This window comes from Amblyomma americanum, chromosome 5 (genome assembly GCF_052857255.1).
Source record: "Amblyomma americanum isolate KBUSLIRL-KWMA chromosome 5, ASM5285725v1, whole genome shotgun sequence".
Taxonomy (NCBI): Eukaryota; Metazoa; Arthropoda; class Arachnida; order Ixodida; family Ixodidae; genus Amblyomma; species Amblyomma americanum.
Window position 1 is genome coordinate 20,502,195 of NC_135501.1, and position 12,420 is coordinate 20,514,614.

A 12,420-nucleotide genomic window follows, 5' to 3' on the forward strand; every position below is an offset into this window, starting at 1 on the left:
GCCATTAGATTGTCCGCTTCGCCCCTTGACCATGGTGGCATCTACTTTTACGGCCCTCTGCCGTACACAGCTGCTGACAACCACTGGGTCATTGTTTCCATTGAACACATGACCACCTATACTGAAACCGCCGCGTTCCCGGCTGCTACGCTCGTGATGTGGCATCGTTAATTTCGCAGCGTTTTGTTCTTCGCCATGGTGCTCCCGAACTCGTCAGTGACAACAGACCAGTCTTCCTCTCTAACATCTCTGAAGCTCTGCTCGCCGAGTGCAACATAATTGACCGGACTTGCGCAGCCTACCATCCACACACAATTGGTCTAACCGAACGCTTTAATCGCACCCGGTGGGACACGCTGGTCATGTACTTACGTCGCTGCCGACCATACATACTCGACCTCATTCTACCATATATAACGTACGCCTATAACACTGCTAGACGATCGACCACAGGCTTCTCTTCGTTTTTTCTGCTTTACGGCCGGCAACCATTCGCACCCATTGACACAGTTCTCCCCTACTGCGCTGCCGCATCTGGTTGTACAACTGTCTCAAACTGCCCAGCACGCAGAAGACTGCCGCCAGATCGCTCATTACACACACTCAGGGACTCCACAAACACCGCCATGACGAAGATCACCTTGAACCGGACGTATGCTGAACCGTCTGCTGATCTACGCCGCTGTGGCGGCGAGACTGTGCATGTTCAACGCCTCAAGCAGTACTACGACCCATTTGTGTTGTCGGCACCATGAGTCGCCAAGTAGGCTCCTTTTCTCACCGGGGCCTTTGTGATTAAAAATATGGGCAATTTTCTATCACTCCGAGTGAGACCTTGTTCCGTCTGATCGAAGGTGGACTACCGGTGGTTCACTGCTTCTGTCGACCTAGGCGTCACTAAATAAACCAGTGTTACAAAGGCATTATTTTGTTTAGCATGAAAATCAAACAATGGTGTTTGGGAGATACACAACTAGAGATTCTTTAAGTTCGTGCGCAGGTGGTATTATAGAGAAGCGTCAGTGGAAGGCACCAGTTCTAGTTATACAAGAGCATAGAAATAAAAGAACGGGTATAGTGCACTTGTACAGACAAGTAAGCTATGTGTAGGAGCCCCGATGCTTTGTAGAGATTCTTCATCTGCGTGCGCGATGTCGTCCCGTCTTTTCCTTTCACTGTGCTAACGGGAAATATTCACTTATTTCACCCACCAAATGTCATATGCGAAGTCGCCAAGCAAGCGACCGTTCTGAAGTAGGCAATGTTACCGTTAGGAAGACCCCTTGTGGCCACATTTTAAGCTTCTTGCCGTCGAAGGTGAAGAAGCAGCTTCGATATGCGAAGATCGCTTCGTATTTCGGTAGCCCGGGTAAAGAGGTCTAATGAATCCAACGGGAAAGCATTCTTAAGGATGCGAGCTGCATCAAGGAGGCAGTGTAGGCAAAGTTTTATGAAAACGCAAACAAGGTGTCGAAATTAGGGCGCTACACATTGAGCGCAATGGCTCGAACTGATTTTAACCTGCTGATGGTCGTAACGCAGCGCTGCCTGTCACATCCCACCTAGAGGGAGCCCGTTTCACGCTTTATGGTTTCCTAGTGGGGTTCTTGCATTATATGCGCATACACAAATTTCTGCGTGTTCTACTTTTATTTATGCACTTTACCTATAAACAGCCATTGATTTGGCCATGCAAATACATAACAGAATTCAAACCTGCTTTCAACGCACTAAAAAGCAAAACAAAAGTAGAAACTGCATTTAACGAGTGCGGAACCACGGGCTCCAAGTGAGATCTTGCCTAAAAAATTTACTTCGCAACAGTAGTGCGATAAGTTAACAATAGTATTTTCATAGCTGCAGTTAGCTAAATTGCGCCCGCACAACTGCGCGCGCATAAGCGGACTACTATGTCGCAATGTCTTCATGAAAAAACAGTTGCGCTGCCGCAATTGTTTTGGCAGTACTTCAAAACTGATATTAGGCGTCTAAGTTTAAGTGGCGCAAACAAGTGAGAGACCAGTGAACTATCTCTGGCGGCTGTTGCTTGTTATAGCCATTTCCAGCTCGCGGGTACGGCAAAGCGTCGAGGCAGTGCTGGGCTGGTTGCCCCTGATATTCAGTAAGGTATGATGCAGGGATAAGTTAGGCTTGTCGTCCTGTCTTATAGTGTGTGTCAATGTAGAGCCTTGTTTATCAAGTTAACCGCCTGGAATTGTCGTCTGAATGCCTAGTTGCGGACGCAGACAAAATCTAATGAACAGAGGTTCAATAAAGATTTAGGCGAATATATACATGCCATCGCTTTTAGGCCAAAGGCCATAAAGGAGGCCCACTAAATTTGGGTGAGATAGACGAAGGCATACGCAGCCATGTCTTTTGTCTTATGTGGCGCCAGTAGTCACAACATGTCGTAAGCTGTGACATCAACGACGAAATTTATCCGAAAGGCAGGAGACAATCGCTTGTATATTGAGACCACGATCCACGCACATTGATAACAATTCTAAGCTCGTCTAGTTGCTTCGTCGACATGCTTGTGTGGTGAACAGGGCGAAAAACGCAAGGCCAAAGGTAAGTTGCTAGTCAGCACTGCTTCTGTCTTCTACCTATTGTCTACATATGTTCTCTACCTTTAACGCAACACTGTTAAGAAGCCCCCGTCGGAGAAAAGCCATCGTCGCGTCGGCGGCGTCGTCGTCAGCGTTGGCGTTGGCATAATTAGCCATCAGCGAAGAGCCCTGAAATATCCCCACAGAAGCAACCACGATACTAGGTTGGCCACCTAGGTCATGTGATCTTGTGGCATCAGCAGAACCTGCCCACCGTGGCAGTGGCAGTTGTATTAATGACTGGTCGCGAGAGGTTGCTCGTCAAGACCGATCTTTGTCTCACAAGCCCCATCAGTGGCAGCACCTGCCATCACAGGGGAATGGTGCATTCCTTAACTGCTACAACACGGCGCCACGAGTGGTATCAGGACTCCCAGGGATCTATGAATGCAAAGTAGAGAACAACCACTGCAGCACATAGCATGGCCATTAATCCGTAAACGCTTCCGCATCATACACATCAGGTGAAGCTTAAGTGCCGCCTCTAGTTCTTCGCGCTGTTCACTATCCAATAATATCCTCACTCAAGCGAATGTCTCCGGATGTGCGCCAAGTCAGCTATATTTGCCGCCTAATATTTGGGAGGTTTTTTGGAAAAGCAGCACCGTAGCGATAATTTTCATGGTGCCCCATATCTCGCAGAGCATGCAGAGGCGGTCCTGCCCGGTCCACAAGCAGCAACATCAGCGCTATCGCCACGGCCGCTCTGAACCGTGCGACACCGAAAGAAAGCGAGGAGCGAGAATCGACAGGAAACGCGCTGCGTCGCACCACTGCACCATCCACGACGCTGCTGGCTGTGAGCAGCGGGAGGCGGCCAGCAGTCCGCCCGTGCCGTACGCCGACTCAGTGCCCACGAGCCGCCGACTGAGGGTGGAGAAGGTCTACGCGTCCAGCGAGCCGGATGGCCGCGACGCGTCAAGAGCTCCGGCTACCGAGGAGGAACAGTGCGCCCTTCCGATGCCACAGACGGTCTCCACACCCGTGGCTTCCGCTGCACCGGCTGTGAACGCGCGGGCCGCGAAGACAATGGTACGCCCTTCGCCGCGAACATGCACCCTAGCAAAGCGTTGTGTCATGATTTGATTATTTCGTATTATTTGTATGTGGTTCCTATGCAAAACGTATGAAATACATTCAGCCATTAAGCACAAGGCATTTAGAAAGGCATGGTTTAATAGTTTCCGTTTGATGTCAAGACATCTGAGGACAGTCATATCGAAGCTATGCAGAAATGGCGTGAAAATAAATGAAAGCATGATCCTGGGATTCCGTAGTTCTAAAAGTCATGTCCACTGCATAGTCCTATTGTTCCATATGCGCTGTGAATATTCAGTGTTTCAGGTGGCCAGGAGCTAAGGTAAGGTAAGAATGCTCACACCGCAAATTTATTATCTGCTTAATATATTCTTGGCTTTCCCTTTATATCACATCATTCCGCGCACTTCTCGAAAATAATCGTGTTTTTCTGCAGTTATAAATTTCATCTGTGGAACATTAAAATCTTGCCAGGTTCCTTGAAAGAGAACAAACAGCTACCTCACAATTGCATGCTTATAAATTTGCCTTTAATGAGGCAGGTAGAGCAACCATCATCAAATACTGTCGTCTGCTCGCGTTCAGCGACAACACCAACCATGCAGAACCCACAGTCACGATGATAGCACATGTGGATGCGGCTTTCTTCTTAAAGTTGATATCACTCATAGGGTCTGTTTTCTCCAACGGATTAAGCGTCCACTTAATGGCGCGAGTTCGGAACGTTGAAGTGGTGCATTTAGTGACCAAAACTTCCTTCATCTCTCCATGTTGTGCGCCATTTTTCTGAGAAGACAAAATCTTCCTGATATGCGACGATAGATATAAAGATCAACGCAGTGGCCGAGAAGTAATCAGCCATGCCGTTGTACTTCGAGCGCTTAGATTTTCAAATGACGCGCAAATACCTACTCGGATTCCTTGGCTTTCCAGTGTCGTCAGGAGAATAAAGCTTTTCTCGGTATTTTGTTCTCCATAGCATATACCAATTTCTTAGAGCCTATCGAGTTCGCCCTTTAAGATACTTCTTTTAAACTTGCAGTGAAGGATAACAGATACTCCCAATATATGGCATCACCTGACAGCTTTCTAACTTTTGGTTTCTATATTGCCCTTATGTTAAACTGCCTACCAAGGGAACAGAAGTTGACAATTGATAGCGAGGTGCTGGAAATGGTAAGGGAATACTTCCACTTAGGGCAGGTAGTGTCCGCTGAGTCGGATCATAGGAGGGTAATACCTGAAAGAATAAGAAAGGGATAGAGCCCATATGGCAGGTTGTCTCAGGTCATGAATGGCAATTTACCGATATCCCTCAAGAGAAAGTATACACTTGTATCTTACCGGTACTCACCTATGGGGCAGAAACGTGGCGGCTAAGGAAAAGGGTTCAGTTAAGGACAATCCAGCGAGCTATGGAAAAAAAATTATAAGTGTAACGTTAACAGATCGGAAGCAGGCGGAGCGTGTGAGGGCACAACCGCGGATTAATTATATCCTAGCCGAAATTAAGAGGAAGAAACGTGCTTGGGCAGGGCATGTAATACGAAGGCAAGATAACCGCTGGTCTCTACGGGTAACGAAGTGGATTCCAGGAGAAGGCGAGCCTAGAAGGGGGCAGCAGAAGGTTAGATGGGTGAATGAGAAGATGTTTTGGGGCATAGGGTGGGCGCAGCTGACAAAGGAGAAGGTTAATTGGAGAGACATGGGAGAGGCCTTTGCCCTGCAGTGTGCGTAGTCAGGTTGATGATGATGATGATGATTACCATTAACCCCCGCAGGTTGCGAGGCAACGGATGAAGGCTGTCATGAGACTTTCATCAAGGTATTGCTGGAACTTTTAGGTGTGGCGCATTCTTCCTCTTCATACTGCCAAATAATTAACGAAGGGAAGCGCTTTGCGCTGTCTAATGTTTCGTAGCGAAGAATGTTCGAGGTAGCATATCATTCCGCATCTGCTGCGCAGTTGTTTTCAATTTTAAACTCGGACTTGGGCTTAATGTAGCGTTAAGTGATATCTCATATTAATGTTCTGACAAATGCAAAAATAATTTTACCAATCATTGTGAACAATGTCTAATGAATCTGTGTTCTTCAGAGCGAGGAAGATGTAATCGAAATGTTCCACCAATGCAAAATGCAGTAGAAAATTTGGTGCATGTTTCTTGAAGAAATTATACGACGGCATACCTTTTTTTTTCTCACGAGCTATCGCAATTTCGAGAAGTTAGATGCTCTGCGAAAACACTTCTGTTCATTCTAGGCATGAGCCTGAGCCAATGACGAAACCACAATACTGCAGTGATATGTCTGAGAAATAAAAAATATAAGGCACGAAAAGTAATATCTACGCTTGCAAACTCAGGAACTTGAACAGTTCTCCCCAAATGCTCTTGGGAGCGCCGAAAGCTCCTACGGGTGCTTTGATCCACTGAGAGCGAATAAGACTGGTCGACTTGGCCTTTCGCTGAATTTATAAAATATACTGGAAGTAGTAAATACATTTAAAAGATCTAACAGCATACGTAGATCAGACCCAGGTATGTCTATGCATTCAACATTAGATATACCAATGCTTTCAGAATCAGTTCCTCAGTGAGGCAGATCAGAAAACTGTTGTTAATGGGAAACGTAGAAGATATCTCTATATGATATGTGAAATGCGTAAGGAAGCTCACTTAGCGCACTCGTTTCAAGACCCTTCCACCCGACGAAATTCAATAAATGTGTTAACATGGGTTATAAAAGCTATTCACTGTGCATTTTAATGCACTTTAACGGTTAATATTCTTGTGCAGCTTGAGAACGTAAACACGTTCTTCCCGCTTCCGCGGTCGCGTGTAGCCACTTAAGGCGGCTGCTGCGAGCAGTGAAGTGCTTCTCTGACTCGATGTTAAGCCCGATTGACATTCCAGACTCTGAAGGTGATTGTTGGCTGTCGAAGCACTCAAACACACCGATCGGCAGCACTACTACAGCCGCCAAACCGATGTACTCTTCGCTCGTGTAAAATGCCACTCAGGCGCGCCGCACACAATCCTCGTGGCAATGGCGGACTGGTATGAGGCGCGATCCCAGCACAGTAATCCCTCAGCGTAGGTTATATCCCAACCAGGAACGCATAGGAAATTTATACCTGGACATGAAAGCACGTCATCGACTACAGCATTACTTAAAAACTTGTGCTCTCTACTGTATTCCAGCGTGAAGTAGATCACCATATAATCCACAGCCTCAAGCTGCATATTCTCAGTATCCACACTGCTAATGTACGGTAGTATACAACACTGCAATGCCCAACGCCCCCTTTCATTTATGATGGGGCCTGTAATGCCAACGCAATAAGAAACACCACGGAATAGCATCTGTTTTTAAAGAGATAGTTCATGTATGGCCTTGTTTCTCTCGGCAAAGTTTCAACTTTTGGCCACAAGAAAACTGATATCAGAGACCCGCTTCGGTGGTGCATGAGTTGTACTTTACCGAGCCACTGGCATCCAATGTGTTCCTTGTGTTGAGCTCTCGTCTATAGATATCTTACGCGTAGGTCGTGGTTTTCTTATGTTTATTCCTAAGAAAATTTGGCGAATGTGTTTTTCGTTGTTTACTAAAGCGAGACGTGTAGGGGTACCGTTCTACAGAACGGGGCGTTCGTTGTAATAGAAAAATCCGGATCGCAGTGCAGCTCTCGTAAAAATGAATTTCCAACTAGCCCAATCACATACAATTCTTAAATCAAAGGAGCGAACGCGTCTGTGTATCACAATAACAGGCGCGCAAACGCAGCAGTAAATACTTCACGTATGGGGATTTAAAGAGCGCTGCGAATAGCATTTCTGGCCGCTCCTGGAGCATGCGCTGAACCCTATCGAAAGAGCGGGTCTCCAAAGCACTTCTCAAAGCTTTCGTTGTAGAGCATCCTACGTATGACGTACAGACTCGCAGTTTTTAGTAGCACCTGACAAAAGTTTCAGCTCCCATTGTTCAACCGTCAGTAATTATAAGTAGGCAGATATGCGTGGACATATTCAGACCACTGATATTCCAATCACAAAAGGAACAAGGCAGCGAAAACATCAGGGTGTTTGTCAACGTTTGGACAAGAGGACTTGTCTTCGTCCGGACAAAGCGTCCATCATTGGCGGCGTTTAAATCCTGGTTAGTAGCCACACCTGTGAAGAAGGCTCTCTATCTGAGTGTTGTGCTTCTATTTTCAGCCAAACATCGCTCCCATCAGTGTGAAGAGCGCTGTGTTTGTACAGTGCAAGCTCAGTGATCAAGGACTTCCCGCAGATCGACTACGACCTCTGCTGCACACTGCTGAGGCTGCTTCAAAGGAGACGCCGGGTAAGAAACCGTTTAGTAACATGGATAGTTGGTAAAATCGTTCGAATTCTTCTCATAGACCTGCAAACCACAAGCAAATACAAATTAAAAAAGCAGAGGGCGCATTCCTCCATTTTACGTTTCGGTACCCGTACGGGTTCCACGGGTTCCGAAACGTCAGATTGTTTTTACTTTGACTTGGTCAGTGACTTTAATACTCTTGCTTCTACTAAAGCCTGACCAGACGAACTTTCGCGAACCCTTGACTATGTTTATCCCGTTGCATGTGCGAGTGCTTTTTCCTTCTCAAAGAAACTATAGAAGCAGCTTTCCTCACTGAGTGCTAAAAACTTTTTTTTTTTTTTGCAGACCTTCCTTCAGGTTCGCGCCATAACACGTAACGAATTATTCTCCCCATTTTTTTTCAATAATCTGCTTAACTAGTTCAGCCGATGGAACCCGTTTTCCGAGGGTGCTTTTTATTCAAGTCTGCCATCTCTGCTACTTTCGTCCGCTCCTCTAGGACTTGTGCGCGTGCGGTGTGCTTTTCGGCGCATTCTTCGGGGGTTCTCGTCTCGGCGTGTGCTCCCAGGGATTGGCCAAAATCGTCGGCGTACATGGGCCTGGTGGACTCGCGCTTCGATATCTAAGGGTGGTAGTCAGCGCTGACACGTTCCCGTGTGGGCAGCCCCGGACTCCACCGCTTCTGCCGCCGCCGCTTCACCCCATTCGGCGCCTCGCTGTCCGTGCCCTCCCGCTCTTTTCGCCGTCGTGCGCTTTCGCTCGCGTGCTTTTCTGCCTGGGACCGACCTCGCTTTTTTCGTGCGCTTCACGAGCGGCTATCTCCTAGCTCGGGTTTATCCGACCTACTAATTGCTCGCTATCCGCTTCGGCGGCATCCCAATGCGAAGGGAGCCCTTATATAGGTGTCGGCAGAATTGCTCACCTCTTCTTCTCGTTTCATCCGAGCACTGCGGGCTTAGCAGCCACTTCATCACAATCTCATCTACTATTATCACCTCTATTTCACTCCAATTACCAACCATGGCGCAGCGACCAGTTCATCGCCAAAGGAGAGAGAATATGGCCGTGTCGCCCCGTTGCCGGCATCGTCATCAAGAATCTCGAACAAACGACGGTGCGTCGCTGTAACACTCCACGCGATGTAGAGTGAAGAAGATGCAATAGTTATTGGGCAGTAACTACAGCTGTCCACCGCTTATGCAACGCTGAGTACCTATTTCCCCGTACACCGTCTTTGTCCCTAATCGCAGCTAACATATCTTACTTGGACCTCACTCATAAAAATTGTCTCGATCTCTTCTGCAAATAGAGGTGCCGAACAGCCTTCCCCGTTCGTGAATTCCTCCAAAAAGCAGTGCGAACGTGCTTAAACCGTGGCAGATTTAAGTAGATGGGACAACTAATCCAGACGGCTTTTTACACTGTTCTGCTGTGACACTTCATGGACTGCATGTGTCATGTGAGTCCATTCGAAGATCTGTAGTCTTAGTTTATAATGTCGCAAGGTGCGCACACTTGACGACAATCTGTGTTCGCTGCTAGTGCTTTCATTCCCAAACTTGTCTTCAGAATACGAACGAACAGAAATTTCAATTTAGCTTCAGCTCTATTGCGTCAAATCGGGCAAGGCCCGTGTGCAGTATTTACATTCTTTCCCGCAAGCAACAGCCAAAATATTTTTTGTTCGTTCCAACATGGAGGAACGACGTATTGCACTTCTTATGGCACACAACTAATGTAAATGACAGCTCTCCTTTGGCCATTTCAGCGCTCCGCATTTCCACACATTTTTTTAATTAAAATCAAGGGCAGAAACAAACTATAGTAATGCAATGCTACGAAAACGAGGCGTACCGATGACCGCTTCAGTGTGCGAAGGACAAAAGAATATGATGTGCCGTCAGTGCGCCACCAAGCGCTCTTTGGCGAGAAGCCCGGGCAAGCGTGAGTTCCTCAGGGCTTCACCATCGCCCTAAAATCACAGCATTAACGCGTCTTGAGCTCCAGAGGCTGGCCTTGCTCTCTACCTGCACGAGACACAGAAGGAGTATTAAAGGGCAGAGTTAAAGCAATTTTCCCGCTATGCCGAACGTGACTCTGGCCCAGCGATCTTGAAATGTAATTCTTGAATCGGCTATGAAGAGGCTGGAATCATGGAGATGTTGCTGTAATTTTCTTGAGATGAATTCGGTGAGCGAAAGTTAGACAAAAAACATCATTAGCCACTGCTTCGCCAACTCCATGGGCAGCTGAATAAAAATTCAAGGAAGTTATTCTTATTTCCCTGTTTACTTCATAAGCGTAGCTGTTTGGCGAGTTGCTGTGCCATGACGAAGATGACACCTATGGGGTCACTCTGCGTCCAGCCGGCCGGGAAGGCGAGCTTCCGTGCAAGCTACGCGCAGGCGTTATTCAGGTAAGCAACACGTTTCCCCAACCCGTGGCGCAGAGTCGCAGCCACGGCAGGTCCGGACGAAATAGGCAACGGCAGGGCACGCTAGGAAATAGTTTATTATCCTAACGCGAGGTAAAGCACACTGCGGAAGAATGTTCTATCCGTAAAATAGATGTTCAGTAGCTCACCAAGTCGTTGACGTCGACCGGCGTTGGTGTTCGGGGGCCGGCGGGCAGCGAAAGTTGTCCGTGGGGCACTTAGGTAAGGTCCGGCAGCGAGAGTCCCTTCCCGCCGCGCGTTACCCTCATTTATCCCTTCGGCCATTGCCTCCCTGGCAGCAAATCGTTGCCGTCAAGCTTAGGCGTGCTACCCTCTCCGCAGAAGGCAGCGCGCTGCCGTGACGTCCCGTCAGTGCTGGGGCGGAAATGAGCAGAGTCGCAGGGGTGCCTTCTCTCCACATTCCTGGTGGCCAGCGCGCCCGTGTAAGTCACGGTCGCCGCTGGCGTGGGGGACGAGGAGGGGATACCTGTGTATCCCACACACCATATGCGCTAACTTTAAACTAATTTTTATTCAACGCCGTACGGGGTTTTGTGCACTGCGATAACGTGAATGCACCATCCAACAATCCTATCACACGGCAAGTCACTTTCCACTGCACATCTAGATTTCGTCCACGCCACCAAGAAACATCATGCCGTGACATTATAGTGAATCAGAAGGGGTGCTCACACAATCATCTTCCTGGTTTTTTATTCCTCTAGATTTCATGACTTCCCGTGTTAGCTGTTTTCTGTTCCTGTTTGTGACTATGCATTCAGGAAACGTCGCAAAGCGCACACCGCCTGGCTTGCACTCTGGGCAGTGTCCAGGAAGGTTTCTTTTACTGTTTTATAAAGTTCTGTAGTGTTCGCGTAGCCTTTCATTCGGGTAGCTCCGGGTTTGGCCTATGTGCACTTTACTGCATGCCATCGGCAGATAATAAAGAACACCTTCCACACAATCAACAAATTTGTTTTTGTGCTTCTTATTGCACAGTTTCTTTTCTACACAAAACGAATTACTCATATTACAAATTTTTGCCAGTTTGTTTAGTGCAGAATAAACTCTCAAACATCTGCTTTCTGGCCTATTTCTTCAAATTATGTGAAATCTTGTGCATATATGGAGCTACTGCTGTTCTCTTATACATCTCAGGCAGGCATCGAGAAGGCAGGGACGACAAAAAGTTAGGTGGGCGGATGAGATTAAGAAAGGTAACTAAGTAATACTTTTTGGGGGGCTAGTTGGTGCATGTTTCCAGCCTGTCCAGCCTGCGCCGGTCCCGTGTCGCTTGCTGTGTTGTCCTTTTCGGTGCTCCAACCCTTTTCTGGAGAGATTAAGAAGTTTGCGGGGATGCGGTAGCCGCAGCTGCCAAAGGTAAGGGTTAATTGGAGCAACATGGAAAAGGCATTTGCCCTGCAGTGAGTGAAGTCAGGGCGATGTCGGTGATTAAGCTGTTGCAGGAAAGGTTATGTGGGAGGTACTGTATGTATAGGCGCGCAGGCAAAAAACATAGGCTAAAGAAAAGAAGTACTTGCGCGAGAGCAATCTCAAATGTTGTCGCCCTGTACGCTTAAGAGTATGTCTTTTTTCAAAATAATTGATAAAGCCTCACACAGGCATTTTAAAGACGACCGTTTCCTGCAGCGATCGCCTGTAAAACTCCACTCAAAGATGCAGTCTAGCATTTCTATCGTTGCGGCCCCCAATGTCCAGGACTGCTTTCGATTCTGTGCCCGCAGGAGGCGAAGCTTGCAGCCAGGTCGGCCACCGCGGCGGCACCTGGCATTGCAGCGGAGGTGACGCGGTGCCGCCAAAGCCACCCGAGACTCGAGAGCTCCCCGGTGCAGTGCCCGCAAGGCGCCTCCCGTGCAGGCGTCGCAGCGCGCCGACGCTTCTCCAGTTCCTCGTGCTCGCTGTCAGTCTGCTGATCGCTGCACTCACCGCGCTTGGTATCCGCCGCGCAGAATATGGCTTCATTCC